Raw genomic sequence first — 6,000 nt, 5'->3', positions numbered from 1 at the left:
AGGCAGGAAATTGGAATTGAAGATTAGTGGGCGGCACGGTGGCACAGTGGTTAGCACTGCTGCCTCACAGCGCCTGAGACCTGGGTTCATTTCCCGCCTCAGGCAACTGACTGTGTGGAGTTTGCACATTCTCCCCGTGTCTGCGTGGGTTTGCTCCGGTTTCCTCCCACAGTCCAAAGATGTGCGGGTCAGGTGAATTGGCCATGCTAAATTGCCCGTAGTGTTAGGTAAGGGGTAAATGTAGGGGTATGGGTGGGTTGCGCTTCGGCGGGTCGGTGTGGACTTGTTGGGCCGAAGGGCCTGTTTCCACACTGTAAGTAATCTAATCTAATTATTACATCACCATTATCTCATTGAAACATGGAGTAGAGTCTATAGGCGGTATGCTTTTATGTCTTGCAGTCTTACAGTCCAAAGTCATGTTGTTGGAAGGATGGAATAAAAGCTGATCCCTGAAAAACAAAGTCAGTCAGTGACTTCCCAATCCAAAGCTTGACACCATCCAGGACAAAGCAACCCACCTAATTGGCACTGCATCCACAGGCATTTAATCCCTCCACCACTGATGCTCAGCAGCAGCAGTGTGTTACTATCTACAAGATGCACTGCAGAAATTCACCAAAGATTCTCAGACAGCATCTTCCAAACCCATGAACACTTCCATCTAGAAGGACAAGGGCAGCAGATACATGGGAACATCACCCACCTTCAAGTTCCCCACTCACCATCCTGACTTGGAAATATGTTGCTGTTCCTTCACTGTCACTGGCTCAAAATCCTGGAATTCCCTCCATAAGGGCATTGTAGGTCAACCTACAGCAGGTGGACTGCAGCAGTTCATCAAGGCAGCTCACCCCCACCTTCTCAAGGGTCAGCTAAGGATGGGTGATAAATGCTGGCCAGGCAGCCAGCCACATCTGCATTCCACAAAATGAATAAATAAATATGATTTGCAATGGTTTCTGGCTACGGTGTATCAATTGGTTAAATCTTTAACACATTTTGCCTCTGTTATAGAATCCCTGAGAAATCTCTTGAAGAAGTCACAAGCATGGCATATACTGTAACAAGTGGCCTTTGAGAGGATTAAGGATATGTTGACTTTGATTGAAGTCTCATTACAATCCACCACATCCCATGATTACTAATGCGCATGCCTCAGCCACAGGCACTAGAATGGTTTTTTCTTAGTGTCAGCCAAAGTATATTGCAGGCCCATATATTAAACCTCACGGACATTATTGCATATGAAAACCCAATGTAAAAAGTGAGGTCTGCAGATGCTGGAGATCAGAGCTGAAAATGTGTTGCTGGTTAAAGCACAGCAGGTCAGGCAGCATCCAAGGAGCAGGAGAATCGACGTTTCGGGCCATTCCTGATGAAGGGCTCTGGCCCGAAACGTCGAATTTCCTGTTCCTTGGATGCTGCCTGACCTGCTGTGCTTTAACCAGCAACACATTTTCAGCTCTGAAAGCCCAATGTACTATCTTTGAGAAAGAAGCTTGAGTGGTTACATTCACCTGTCAGAAACTTTCTGCTTACACTTTGGGCCTCACCCTGTGCAGGAAAATATTTTTAAAAATTGCCTCCTCACATACAATGGTTTCACCTCAACCTCGAAAGATTCTTTTATGACACTCGACATTTCTAAGGCTGGTATCTGATGTGAGAAGATGCTCGATGTGCCCCCATAAAGCAATACACTTTGGGGGCTGAGGCACATCGGGCAATCGTATAATCTCAGTCAGCCTCAACAAACCAACTTAATTTCATCAAAAAGGAACAATGAAAGATTCCAGGTACATTATGGTATGCAAGAGCTTCTCCCAAAGTTCACTAGATTTCCTTTCCCACTCCATGCTTTGAAGACTTACGTCAAACTGGGACATCATGTTTCTGTTATCAGGAGTTTGCTGGTGATCGATGTGTAACTGGCAATTCTTCAACCATTGCAAAATAACATTCTTCAATGGAATCACCAAGGGCATTTTGGCATATCCAAATGCAGAGCAAGAGCTTGTGTGAATTCAAAACATTTAGAGGACCTTGTCGTCAATTGTAACAGACATATAATACCAGTAGGGAATGGCAAGGAACTCTCATTCATACAGAACTTCTGGAATGACCCTGGGCTCATTTGGACACGGACCTGTTTATGTATGAATGTTATTTATACCTCATCTTGTTTGGTTATTACTCAGGATGGTTTCAGGCTTAAAAGCTGACATCAATGAGTACTAAAACAAATGTGAGAGCCCTACAGATGATGTATGCCAGTCACTGTACTCCACATGTCATTGCTTCGGCAGAAATATATCAAATCATTGATTTAGAGAGGGATAGGAGGGATAAGGACAAAACATACAGTAAACATTGTTAAAAAATCTTTTATAAGTGAACCAGCCACCTTGTGTACATTACAAACCAGTGGAAGCATCTGAAGAAAGATAATTGAGTAGCAATGTTCTAACCAGCTTAAGAATCATAAGGAACTAACAATCATATGTAATCAGTGAATGGGAATAGGAACCAATGAAGTGTGTGTGTGTATGTGTGTGTGTGTGTGTGTGTGTGTCATGTTACACATTAACAGTTATAGCTGTTTGCCAACAGTCAGCATCTAATTACTTGTAATAAATAGCGATTCTTGTTAAGTGCAGAAGGATAGCTCATACATTCTATGAATCTTGGTCTGGAAGGTCAGGTAAATTGAGTGACTTAGAGTGATTATTTTAAAATCTTTACCTTTTGTAAATATTCCATGAATAGTGGGCTTGATTTCCAATGTGCTACTCCAGTTAGCAGTGAAAATCTGTAGCATTTCTCGGCTGTAACCATGACAGCCACTGCCAGCTTTCCCCAGGGTTAAAACAGATCACCATATCTAGCAGCATTCAGGAGATGCAGAATTTACCAATGGCCTCCTGTGGCAATTGTAACCCGTTTTGGCAGTTTCTCTGAGTCGGTCCATCAACTAGTGGGAGAAGTTCCTCATGGATAGCATAAAGTTGGAAAATAATCCTGGAAACAGCATTGTCCAAATAACACAGAATATGCACAACACAGAAAAAGGCCATTCAGCCCAAGTCATGCTAATGTTTATGCTGTACTTTAGCCTCCTCTCATGTCCTCTTTATTTAACCTCATCACCAGTTACTTCTATTCCTTGCATTTACCTAACTTCACCTAAAATGAAACTTTGCTTTTTATCTCAATTACTTTGCGTGGCAATGAATTTTGATTTCTTAATTGTTTATAAAAGAAGTTAGTAAAGATTTTATCTAAATATGTAAATAGATGAAAACCAACTCTGCTTATTATTAACATGGGATATTAATAATTTTCTGAAAGTATTTTCTGTTAAAATTAATTAATTTTGGTGCATATAGATTATAAACTGCTGTGCATTGAAACATGATTTGTTTATTGACAGTTTTAACTCCTGGAAAAGTTACTTTTCATACAAACAGTATGCACTACTGGGGATAAACAAGATTCAACAGGCTCTGTTCTGTATTTTTAAAGAGAGCGTCATTAGCAAATCTTTTAAACCATGTCTGACAGAGAAACATGAGTTTGCTTAACATCTTTTTTGAATTATTTTCATATGTTTCTGCGTATTGTTAGATAAAACGTCTCATACTAATTGGAGTGAATGTTCCATTTGCCATCTGAGTGTTAGATTGGCAATAGGTTGCAAATAGGCCAGTGACAGGCTGGTTTTTAATGTGAGTATAGCCTGTCATGAGGCTGATTGTTATTAGGTTGGGGTTTGACCAGTGTTGAATTAGTGTTGGATCAATGCTAAACCGGCACTAGACTGGCATTGCAGATTGACTGCCCAATATAGCTACAATACAATTTGAAAAGAAAATTGAGTGGTTTCAATAACAAAGTGGAGGATTTACAGTGCAGGTGGTTATAACCTGGGCAGCAAGTTGAAAATCAATCCCAATGCATTTTAGGCAGAGATTTATGTATCATGGAGAGCCATAGTCCAATATTATGGAAAGAATTGAATGTACACACATTGGAAGCAACTTGAGTTAATGATAGCATCTATTGATTTCAAGATTCTTCCTATTAGCAGAATTGTTGGTGCAAGTGAAGATTGTGATGTTATCATTAGCTTTACTCTCCAGGGTTTAGGGAAGGGACAATTAACTTGATTTCTCATTATTGATCAATAACTTATGACCTCTGCTGGAGAGTAAATCTCTACCAACATCAGAATGGAACAGAATCAGGTTGGATTAAATGATTTGCCCCCCATCCTCTTCCAACTCCCACCCCACCCTCCACCTTAGCCCTTCATCAGATAAGTACCTACAGCCTTGTTACCTCCCTATTCCCTATCTATACTCTGTCCGTCAGTGACATTATTCAAATGCATAACATCAATTTCCCGTTATATACTGATGACAGCATCTCCATCTCAGTGCCACTTCATTACTGCTCTTTTGATATCTACAAGTTATTCATAACTACACGAGTCCTCACATATTTCTTTATTTCAAATCTGTCATCAACACCCCTCACCTTAAACAATCAAACCTCACAGTTGATCACCCAGTTCCAAAATCCTTTTCCTTTACAATGTTCTTAAACATTTTGTTGCCTCCCAAGCTGGTTCTCATTTGACCCTGCCAGAGTGTTGAAACAGTTTTTATCAAACCATCAAGCCATCACATCTCTGTGTGATTGTGACTGGGATTGTCTTTGTTATCCTTCTTGGACTGTCTCACATCCTTCTCCAATGCATCTTCACTGTCATCCAATTGGGACTGCACTCACCTGGTTGGTTGGTACCTAACAAATCCTCCATTGTTGCCTGATCTTCAGGATTGGACTCCTCACACCAAGGCCAGAGCACATTCTTGTGCAGTTCAGGGGAGAAAACACGTGGTGTTTCCCTCTCCCCACACCTATGCTATAGGTTATCGACCTATCCACACAGGCAGCCTCCTCTGTACTACTCCCCATCTCATTGTTGGGAAGCAAAGCCTATCATACAGACAGATGTATCAGTAAGACAATATAGTCCATGGGTAAAACTTTAACTTTTAAGATTGCCATACTTTAGAGGTCAACCAACAGGTTGATCAATTAAAACTATCCCTCTGAATGAAGTAGCTCATCCTGCCTGACCTGCTGTTCCTTTCCAGTGCCACATTTTTCGATCTGATTCTCCAGCATCTGCAGTCCCTCACTTTCTCTCTATTTCCATCTCTGTCATGCCTCTATCCCTGTCTCAGCTCAGCAATTGAGATCCTTATCTATATCATTGTCAACTCAAACCTTCACTATTTTCACCTGGTCTCCCACCTTGCACTCTTCCTAAGTGTAAGCACATCTAAAACATTGCTGCCCAGACTACAACTAACATCAAGTTCCATTCTTCTATATGAAAATGGAAAGTACTGGAGTAATTTAGCATGTCTCACGGCATTTATGGACAGAAAAACAAAGTCAATTTGAGTCCAATATGCTCTCCAATCACAATGGCATTTCAATAGCTAATAATATTCTGAATCATGGACTCATCTCCGTCCTTAATATCCTAGTCCTCATTAAAGCATCTTTCCCATCACCCTCACAAGCTCTTGTCAAAGTCTCAATTTTAAAATTCTCGTCCCTGTTTTCAAAACCATCCATGGTCTCACCCTTATTGATCATTCTCAGCCCTCCAGTTCTCCAAGGGTTCCTCTCATTCTGGCCTCGTGTGCATCCTCCAAATCCATTACTTCAGCATGAATGGCCCATGCTTTCAGCTACCTGAAACCTAAACCCTGAATTATTTTCTTTAAGGCATTCCTTAAAACCCTTGATTTGGAAGTTCTTGTGTTAGATTGGGTGGACAAGGTTGGGCATCTCATGACACGGGGTTATATTCATGCTGGAGCAATGGATTTTAAGGATGCATATTATACAGAATATAGGAGTTTATGGAAGAAGGAAATCAGGAGGGTGAAAAGGGGCATGAGATAGCCTTGGCTGAGA

Source organism: Hemiscyllium ocellatum, chromosome 21, assembly GCF_020745735.1.
Source record: "Hemiscyllium ocellatum isolate sHemOce1 chromosome 21, sHemOce1.pat.X.cur, whole genome shotgun sequence".
NCBI classification, from domain to species: domain Eukaryota; kingdom Metazoa; phylum Chordata; class Chondrichthyes; order Orectolobiformes; family Hemiscylliidae; genus Hemiscyllium; species Hemiscyllium ocellatum.
Note: the sequence above shows the minus strand (reverse complement) of the source record.